This window comes from Camelus bactrianus, chromosome 29, assembly GCF_048773025.1.
Source record: "Camelus bactrianus isolate YW-2024 breed Bactrian camel chromosome 29, ASM4877302v1, whole genome shotgun sequence".
NCBI lineage: Eukaryota > Metazoa > Chordata > Mammalia > Artiodactyla > Camelidae > Camelus > Camelus bactrianus.
In genome coordinates this window covers 30,576,891-30,587,755 of record NC_133567.1, presented here as the reverse complement: position 1 = coordinate 30,587,755, position 10,865 = coordinate 30,576,891, and the positions used below count along the sequence as shown (strand labels likewise).

The 10,865-nt window shown below is 39.9% G+C and overlaps 1 long non-coding RNA gene across 1 annotated transcript; it reads left to right on the top strand.

Moving 5' to 3' along the window:
• The first annotated feature begins 3,745 nt into the window (after window positions 1-3,745).
• LOC141575580 (uncharacterized) lies at window positions 3,746-10,037 on the top strand. Its single transcript, XR_012503262.1, has 4 exons — window positions 3,746-3,993; window positions 7,155-7,333; window positions 7,887-7,943; window positions 9,818-10,037. It is a non-coding gene; the product is annotated as an uncharacterized LOC141575580 (long non-coding RNA).
• Window positions 10,038-10,865: the final 828 nt, after the last annotated feature.

The following is a 10,865-nucleotide window of genomic DNA, read 5'->3' as shown; positions in this document are numbered from 1 at the left end:
ATAGAAGAAAAGTGCTTCCAGGTAGTCCGATGGGCTGTTCAAGTCCATTTGGTGAGAAGCTGTCCACTGTCTGTGGTTGAGCTGCTTCTTTGCTGTTGAAAAGTCTGGAGTAGATGAAGGGATTTTAAAAAGCAGAAAGGAGTGATTTCAGGTGGTACATCCACACCGGGGAGAAGTGATGGATGACCGCCTGTGTGAGGCATAGACAGAGTCCTACAAAATTCATAAAACAGCTTCAAATGATCTTCCATCTGAGTGCACTTCATATGGGGTCCAGTTCATCACTGGTCACACTGAGAGGGCAAATATTGATGATGGCAGAAAGGACACAGAGGCATCAAAAATTTCTCAGTCATGTTCCTTGTTTAAAGGATGTGGCACAGTGTAATATATTTGAGCTGGTTTTTCACTGAACAATTTTTGTGTTTTCTGGGACTCCCCAGTGCCCCAAGGTTCCATGCAGCTGGGTGTCCCCTCAGTGCAGCTCCATCAGCGGTTGCCCTGGCCAGACGTGTTGTCACGGGGAGCAGGACAGTCAGAGTCCCCAGCTCCTCTGAGCTTCGTCTCCTCATCCGCAGTCCCGGGTTTCTCATCCGTGTCTACTTAGTAGGGTTGCTGAGAATCACACGTGATGGTTATCAGGTGTGATTTGTGGTTGTCTCTGTGATTGGCATATAGTCAATATTTGATAGAAACACTTGTTTTTTAATTGTAATTGTGGCTCCTAGATTGCAGTGGTTTTTAGTCTGCATTTTTTTATAACTTTATTCTTATTTTTAAATATGCCTTTTTTTATTTATTTTTTTGGAGGTACTGGGGACTGAAGCCAGGACATTGTGCATGCTAAGCAAGTGCTGTAAACTGAGTAATACCCACTCTCCCTGTCTGCACTTAAAAATACATATTGCAATACACAAAATAGCTCTTAAACACCATCATGGGACATAGTCTGTATAGGCAATTGAACACGTATACTATTTAAATAAGAATAAATGCTGTTGGGACATACCTTTCTGAATCTGTTAATGTGCTTAAAAACGATCATAGCAAGTGATAAACACGAGACTTGGATCCAGTACTTCCTAGGGTCTATTTTGCCATCATGAGAAATTACATTCTACAGAGAAGGCTAATTGAGTCTCTTTGATATTTGGATGGTTTAGCAGATGATCAAGGCTTTTAAAAGCTGGCAGTTTTGTATTTTAAACTAACTACAAAGTTATCTTCTAGAAGTTGGAATTCCTAAACTTGTGAAGTGCCCAGTAATCCTGGGGGTATATGTCTGTTTCTGTGTGAACGTTTGTGTGTGTGATTTCAGGAATGTAGAAATAAGTTCCATATGGACTTCTGATACCTTTCTCCTCCAGTTCAAGGTATAGGCATATATTTACACAAATAAATTGATTTTCTTTTTTCATTTTGCATATTGGTGGGAATAAGAGGTTGTCATACTTGTTTCAGAAGGGTTGGGGAGCATGAGCTTAGAAAACAGGAGGAGAAAGAGGCAGGGAGGCACTTCACACTTTGTGCAGGATATGAGAAACAGTAGCTTTTCTTTTCTCTTTTCTTCTAAAGCAAAATGGCACTGAATTGCAACATACTATTACTCAGAATTGCTTTTCTAATCAGATACAAGTGCCTCAGATTTTTCAAGGCAACAAGAATGATGAAATGTGTTTTAACATTTATCTTTAAAAGTAGTTTTATTTTTCAAGGAAAAGGCTATAGCCTGTTCTTTCTTCCAGCGGCAAAAGAAATTCTCATTGATCTATGTACATGATCTATGTGCTTAGTTTCTTTGGGGTATTTTGGTTTTTTTAAGTGCTTGTTTCATTGTGGTGTGAATGAATGTTTAAAATTTTTGGATTTTCATCTTTAGAACATGCTGATTTATCAGAACTGTTAAAAACCTGATTATTCTTTGGTCGTTGTTTGGTGGGGCACCCTATTGAATTCTGTTATGTGTTAAAGAGGGAAATTCTTCCTCTAGCGTGCATATCATTAAGTGAATGGCTTGCAGTGTGCCTTTAAAATTCATTGAATGCATTGATCATGTTTGTCCAGTGAATTTTGAATTGACTCATAGTATTACTTTCTTTGTTTCTGTGGCTTTTGCTCCTCTCCACAAGAATTAGAATTCCCTGTTGCATTTTGTTTACGTGTTCTTAACAGGGGAAGATATTTTGAATTTTTTACAGAGGTGGGTTTTCCTATCCCCTCTGAATGCCTTCTGTAATTGATACAACAAAAATCTGTTATTGCAGTGCTAAATTATTTCATAAACTATTTTTTGGCTTAATCAGAAACAATGACAAAGAGTGATAATAAAAAATACGAAAACCTTCTTTCCTTTGAAGAATATAAATCAGGTGGTTAGGCTGACACATGCTTTGTGCCTGACACACTTACTCTCATGTCATTGTGTATCATGATTCAGAGATGGAGATACTTTAGGTTTATAGATTTTTAACATTTGTGTTGAATTCTTTCTTCAGGCTGATGTTTCCTGTTGGGTTTGTGGAATGTGTAGAAGAAGGGAAACAAATGCTTTTTTGTTTGTTTGTTTTCAGGAGGCCTGAGTTGCTGATGAGAAAAGAGTTGAGGGTGGGCTGAGGATCAGAGTGACACTCCCTCTCCTCCCGGCTGAAATTGATGAACAATAAAATAAATTAAGTGTATCGGTATTTGACCAATTGAAGTTAGAGAGCTCAAACTGGCTAGTTATGCCCAATGGAAAGTATTGAATTCACCTGCAGAGGTAGGTGCTTTACCAAGTAGAAGCAGCTTAGAGCAATCAGAAAAATCTGTCCTATGATGAGCTATAAAAAGTATATAATATCTTTTATTTCTGAAACTTTTCTAACTTAAGTTGTGTAGAGCTAAAATTAAGTTTCAAGCACCAGGAGTTATGAGTGTGGTTGGTTCTGTGCGATCGTTATTCAGGGATGTGCATAGACCCTTCTAGAGTGGCTGAAGCTGGCAGGAAAAGACCCAAAACCAGGATTTGTCATCCTAGGGTATTCTCCATAATGGTTCCATGTGGGAGCCCTTGATTGGGTTAACAAATTGTAGCAGACCCAGGCCGCCTGTGAACTTTAAGAAGAAAAACTGTGCTTAGTAACTGCTTTGCAAGCAAGCGCCTGTGCATCCTCACTCCTGTCTCCTTGCCTTAAAAAGCAGAGACAATGCTTTGCTTGCGTAGTTGAGGTTTTAGATAGCACTCTGCTCATTGCAAAGCAAGGACCCAGGACCTCAGCTATAAAAGCTGGGCTTGTGTGCTGTTAGATAGCCTGTTATCCCCAAAACAAGGACCTGGCTGGTCTGGTGGTCTGCTTTGTAATTCACATATCTAAAGAATGTATTTTGTTCCCCTCACCCCATGACTTCCCTAAAGATACACTAAGACATTGTACTCATGGTGGATTCTATAATCTCTGTCTCATGCACTTTCCCCAAGTTCCTGGTTACTATCACACAACTGTTAATGACTATTTCCTTTGATTTTACACAATAAATATGGGAGCGTTTGAGAGGCTCGTGGAGTTGGCTCGCTACTACCTATCGATTGCTGGACTTTTTCCAGTCTTGAATAATCATTCCGTGTCTGTAAGATTTCTGCCAGCCGGAACCCACAGTTCCAGGTGAGAAGGATGCAGATTTATCTCTCCTACCCGAGGGAGAGAGAGTAGAGAATTGAGATCTGCTTCCTTGTGGTCCCTTCCTGCCCCAGGGCAACTCCAGTTCACCTGCAGCTTTCTGGCCTCCGCTCACAGGGCCTCTGTCCCAGGACTGACTGCAGCCTTTTCTTCCCTGGTCAACATTTCCTGTGCCTTTCAGAAGTTGGTCTCTTCTCTGCAATTGAACCCTGGCAGATGTGATGGTGGTCGGCGTGCTGGGGGGCAGTCACTTGGGGCTCCCAGGAGCCATGCTGATTCTCCTGAGTCTCTCATTCGGGGTTACAGAACTGTCGTGCACCGGAGGAAGCCCATTCAGGTGAGGTCAATACAGCATTGCATCACTTTCATTTTATATTTGAATTTTCAGTGGAGAAATTATTTGTAGCTAACTGTTCCAGATTTTCGGCCTCCTGCTTTTGTCACCACCATTTCCTTGTTGGCTCTGGTGCTTGTTTTAAGAACCAGTTTTCTTCTCTGGTCATTTTTAGCAGCTGGGCTTGCCGAAACCTTGATCTTCATTTGAAGCAGAATGCTTCTTCATGATGTCAAAATGATTTTCCTATTTCTGAATATTTCGTGTACTCTCAGCAAGTGTTTCAAGTGAAATGCTCTTGCCCAATTTCAGTTTACCCACATTTGATGATCTCCTGCTTTCATGCTGAGGGCAGTTTCTTCTTCCTGTAATAAAAGTTAGCAATTTGCATTTACTATGGGAAGGTTCTGGCCAGAAGTGCTTTTGTTCTTAACAGTTTTAATACAATTCACCCATTAAAATGTACAGCGGTTTTTACTCTATGCCCATAATTGTGCATTCCAGTCAATCTTAGAACATTTTCATCCCCCAACAGGAAGCCCCGTATACATAAGTAGTTATTCACATCTTCCCCATCCTCCCCCAGCCCCAAGGAGCCACTCTTCTTTCTATGAGTATTTGCCTGTGCTGGACATTTTCATGTAAATCGAGTCATTTCATGTAAATGAAACCATCTATTATGATTGACTTCTTTCACACTGAGTAACGTTTTCAATGTTTGTCCACGTTGTTGCCTGGGTCAGTACTCTATGCTTTGCTATTGCTGAATAATATTCCACTGTATGACTGGGCCCCACTGTTTACCCATTCATCAGGTGATAGACAATTTGTTTGTTTCTGCTTTTTGTCTGTGATGAATAATGGCGCTGTGAACATTCCTGTAGGAGTTTTTATGTGGACACTTGTTTTCAGTTCTCTTACTTGTGTGCCCAGAGAGCAGAAAGCCTGGGTCATTCATAAACCAAATGTTTAACTCTCTGAGGACCTGCCAGGCTGTTTTACAAAGTGGCCTCGCTGTGTTAAGTCCTCACCAGCAAGGGCTGGGATCTCCGCTTCCTCTGTGACCTCATTACTGTTTGTTACTCTCTTTTTGAGTATATCCTATTGTAGTGAGTGTGAAGCAGTTTCTCCTAGTAGTTTTGACTTGATTTCAATTACAGCTAATGATATTGAACATCGTTTCTTTGTGCTTATTGGCCATTTGTATATTTTCCTTGAAAAATACCTTTTCAGATCCATTATTCAATTTTTAATTGAGTTGCCTTTGTATTGTTGTAGGAGGTTTTTTTTGTTTGTTTGCTTGTTTTGTTTTTTTTTTTTTTGAGATAAAAACTTCTAATCAGATAAATGATTTGAAAAAATTTTCTCCTGTGTGTTGTTTTTTCACTTTCTGAATGGTGTCCTTTGAAGCAAAGTTTTCACTTTTGATGAATTCCAATTTATCTCTGTTTTCTTTCTTCCTTGTGCTTTTGGGGTAATATTTAAAATCTCAGGTATTTTATTTAAACTTTTATATATAAAATAACTTAATTTAGGACCGTTCTAGGAGACGGGTGCTGTTGTTGTCCCCAGTCTATGGACAGGAGACTGAGATGCAGAAAATTTCACTGACATATCAGTGTCACAGCTACCCAGTGCTGTGGGAGTTCAGACCTTCATGTTTGTCCCCAACATCTGTGCTTTTCACCAACATGCTCCACTCCTTCCTGGAATCATTAATGAAAATGTCTTTCCGTTTTTGATTTCTTGTTTGTTTTCTCATTGGGGACCTCATCTCCTCATTTTCCTTGCAGAGGTCAGTGTAGGTTTATTTTAGGTCTCATGTAGGCAGAAGCATTGCTATCAGGTAACTTCTTTATTACTCACTCTCCAGTGATGATTGTTGTTAGTTGACCTAATCAAGTCATGCTTAACTCTTTCCTGCTCATGACACTAAAAACAGAGTCATTACTTACAGAATGCTCAAAGAAGAAAGTACTTGAGTGATTTTATTTTGCTACCCAATCAAACCAATCAAATAAAAACCCCTGTGTTGACACATATATAAGCCCTCCAGAATAGGGTTATTGTCTTCCTTGTGTTTCATTGGTTTGGTCACATTTTCTGGATAGTGCCTTGCTGTCCAGCAGTTTTGTTAGGATATGGTGCTCGTGAACCATTTAAAGGACAGAATTTTGACAACAGACTGTGTTGTTCATTTCACGAGGGAAAAGATCTTATAGAAATACTGCTCTGATCTATTTTAAAATTTAGCTTGGAATTTTGAGAAGAGTTCAGGGAACCATAAAAAGATCTTTTTCACTAATTTTAGAACTATCTTAGACACACTATGGTTACATAGCAGAGTAACTTATCAACTAGATTTGACAAGAGGAGTGTATTATTGATTATTTGTTTTAGTTGAAATATTCTACCTGGGATAAAGTAATCAGTGCCCATAAATGAACAAATATGTTTGTATTTCTATGCAACATGGGAGCAGACTTCATATGTTTCTCTATAATATATATGACTGTGTTTTAATCTGTCTGTCAAAGTTTTTATAGTTTTTCAACAATGTTGTAGCCTTAGAGTTCTTCTAAGAAAATCACCCCTGATTCTCGTGCAGTTTGTACTGCATATTCTGTCTTATGCATGGGATTCCACTGTCCTCTCAGTGAGGAATTTCCTCTCCTACTGAGGTAGTAGCAGAGTTAAAGGAACTGTGATTTCTAGGCCTTTGCTCTCCATGTGTTTACAGTTGGCTGTCAACCATGATTTTACCTTTCTTGAGTTTTCATTGTTAAATTAGAATTTTGGAAATAAATATTAATATGTTGCATCGGTCTCCCTAGAATCTTGATGTGTTTGTGCTTTTCAGATTTCAATTTATGAAAAATGTAAATACACTCTTGTTTTTAAGTAGTCCTTTTTCACTAGATATTTGTTTACCTCTTTATAGTTAAAATATTTTTTCCCAATGAATGAATCGGTGTGCATGTTTTAAAAGATACCTTACTTTTTATTTTTCTTATTGTAAAAGATATATTCATTTTACGCAATTTGGAAAATAAGGATAAAAACAATAATAACTTAAAAATAGCCTCTAATATCACTTGGAGGTACAGTTGTAAGGTTTGAAATTGAGAATTACAAGTCCTCTCATGTTGTTCTTCTTTTTCAAGTACGTTTTGGTTACTGAGACCCTCGAATTCCCATATGAATTGTAGTAGCAGCTTTTTGCAGATGTGCCTGCTGGGATTGTAATCGAAACCACGTTGTATGTATGGATCGCTCTGGGGAGCACTGCCATTCCAAGAGCGCTGTCTTCTGATCCAGGAATGTGCGTGGTGTGTCTGTCCAGGTATTTAGGACTTCTTTAATTTTTTTCAACTATGCATTGTGTTTACAGAGTATTATTTTACTTTTTTTCTTTGCCTTTATACTGAGTAAAAGTGTGCAAGTTACCGGGATCAAAAGTTTATTTGAGCCCCGACACTAGTTGCCACCATGTACGCTGTGCTCTTTCTTTGCCCTGTGTAAAATCTTGCACAAAATAGGACCTCAGTAACCCTCTCTTGAATGAATGATTATATGATTGTTGGATGATACTTGAGAGTCCTTGTGATGATGTCTTTTCCCCAGCCTTTTCCCTCTTCTTAACTATGCCCTTTCTCTTCCTTTCATCCAGTCTGGTTTTCAGCCTGCCTGTGGCATTGATTTTCCCTGTATGTAGACGCTTCCTTTCACTGGTACATGATAATGTTACATGTGGGCTGTGGAAAATTGCTAGATGTCAAGAAAGAGCAAATCCATTGCATGGTAGTATTTTCAGACTGTGGTATTCTTTTATCAATTGAAATTAAATCAGGATGACCCCCTGAGCCCTCCCATGACCTCTTTTCTCCTTCCTACAGGTGATACTGCTCTGGTTGCTGCCTGTGCCCTTCCCCCAGCCTTGGTTTTGGAGTTGAGTAAGTCACCATCACTGGAGCCCTCTCTTTAAAAGATGAAAACATTTGCTCCTTCTCCCTGGTTGGGGACTTGGATGAGATGAGGTACCAGATAAAGAATGCAGCCTCACTTATTCTGACCCCTGCTTTTTCAGTTGTACTCTTTTTGAAATAGTAAAGTTCAACAGTATAAAGATTGATTGTGAGCTAATGAGATAGACAAGACAACCGAAAATTTATTAAATATCCTTTCATGCCAGAAACAAATGTATTATACACACAAAAAGCACATAAAGCACGGTAGTACTGTGGTTACAAACATGGGTCTGAGATCGAGTCCTGCTCTGGAGTGACCAGTCCTGTGAGATGGAGAACTGGTAGGTCTGCTTAGCCTCTCCCATACTTGTTTCCTGTCCTGCAGAGACGGGGCTCGCTAGGCGTCCCTCCCCCGTAGAGGTGTTGTGGGGTGTAAATGATGCACGTGGGCAGCCTGAGCACAGCTGTTCGTTCCTCGTAAGTGCAGGATAGAATGGATTTGTGGAGACAGCTTTATGACCGCCCCGTGTAGACTCTCAGTGCGCCAAAGGGATGTCTTGTGGTTTGGATGTGGGATTCCCACTTCTCTAAATACCCAAAAATTGTGTTATTGGGCCTTGTTGATTTGAATCTATTCTTTAGAAAGTACATATTGTAGATATATTTTTTAAGCATGCATGCTTTTTTTCTTTTATTATTTATAGTTCTACCCTCTCATCACTTGGTGTGACTTTACATGGAATCCAGAAAACTATCCTAAGCTACCTGCCTCTTCTCACTTCTCCGTGGTGGTTTTCTTCCCTGACTAGAAGAGGGTTTTGCATAGGAAATTTTCTTTCCCCTTTTCTTTCCCGTTTTCTTGGAGTCTCTCTGTTTGCCCATCTCTCACCTGTCCATCTGTATTTATCAACCCACTCATTCTTCTTACTTGTTCCAAGAAGCATATTAGGCAACTTACAGAAGAACAGATACCAAATAAACAGGTGAGAAAATGGGGCCAAGTACAGACATTGTGTCTAGTTGGCGAGCTTGTGTGAGGGTTGCAGGCGTGAGACATATAAGACTTATAAGATTGCTGTGACTTATAAGATCGACAACAAGAGTGTGCCTGAGGCTCCCAGCAGACACAGGGAAACAGGGTTTGTGGGAGATTCTCCCTGGATGTGAAATAATTAAGTGGATGAAGAGAAGCCAAGTCTTTCCAGCTCCTAAGGCTTGGGAGAATATATTGAGTGTCTTCCAAAATCAGAGTATTTCATCTTTTCCTTTGTCAGAGTTCTATGTATAGTTGGTTACATTCTATACATGGAAATTTCTACAAAACTGCTTCCCACGTGAGTCCCATGGCTCGGAATGGGGTGGTTCTGCTCATTGACGGGTGTTGGCCAGAAACAGAAAATGACAGCCTCCAAGAAGCCTGGGATTTGTCAGTTATGTTTTGTCAGTGCTGTTGACTTCAGAAAATGCTTTCACAGTTCCTCTCCATCTGAGGCGGCAGCGTGCTCTCTTAGCAGCATCAGGAGCTCAGGGCCACGGGATGGTGGGGGCTGACTGCACTGCCGTCAAGACAGCTGAGGTAGTCACTGCAGGCGTGGTGCTTTCACGTAGTGCATTTCATGTTCTTTAATAGGTTTCAACAGGGAGTTAATTGAGTTAATTAACATTTAATAAATATGATGCTTTGTTGTAAAGACAGTTATAGGCAGAATATTAGTTGTGAACACTTTGAAAACGGTTTCATTACTGAAATTTCAGTAGGGAAGATTTAGTTTATCTTATTTATGCCTCTCTTTAAAAGTAACAAAGAAACAAGACAGAAAAAGTAGAGGATGATTTCTGTTCTTCCTCTCGGCTTGCAGGTGCCCTCACCTCCAGTAGCATCCATCCAGACAGCAGCACTGACACTGGCCGTGCTCAGAACTGCCTCAGCCCTGAAGACACAACTGACAAATAGAAGGGGGCCACGCCCTGTTACAGCAGGTGCTCTCACTTTGTGGGTCCTTATGTAACTGCATGTTGTTATTCAGGATCGCCCGTTCTACATTGTGTAACGCTGCTGCGGTGTCTCCTAGTTATTTGTTTCTGTAAGTACTTATGTATTTTCTCCAATGCATGGTACTAGACATCTTAAAATGCTTTTTTTCAGATGAAAAATAATGTGTATTTAATATAATAAGTCTGAAAAAAGGGGCAAAAGAGGTTATCCTTGTCCCACTACTCAGAGACAGTAATTAACACTTTAACTTCTGTTTTCTGTTCTTTTCGTCAGTGTGTATCACCTCTGTCATAAAAACCAGTGAGCACTCTGTGCCTGTTTACTGTGTGGAGACCTCCATTTTCCATTTGGATTATTACATGTTTTTCTGCAATATTCTATCTCCCCTGGCATGATTTTTAATGACCAGTATAGCATTCTGTCTTGTGGAGGCATCGTCCATTTTACTTCAGACTTAAATAAACTTTTAAATTCAAGTATACTTAACTGAAATACTGAAAAGAGAACTGTGGTGGTACCGAAAGGCCCTAACTCCCTTCCCCTTATTTCGTGACTGTAAAAGCTGTTGACAATGTGGTGTATATATTTCATGACCTTTATGCTTATGACGTATATATATAACCATAAATACATACATACCTACATACATACACATATATGAGAAATCTATGTATATGTGTGTGTATATATGCTTTATTGAAAAATAAGACCATAATGTATGTGTTCTTCAGCTCACTTTATTCACTCACGGGTATACCATAGACGTCCTCCCACTCCAGACTCACCCGGTCCTTTCAGATAGAGTGGAGGGGTCTCCTGATGTGCAGGTATGGTCTCTTGTGCAAGGACACCTTTGGTGGGAGAGTGATGTGGACAAGGCCCTGGACCATGCCGAATCGCCGGCCCCTTCA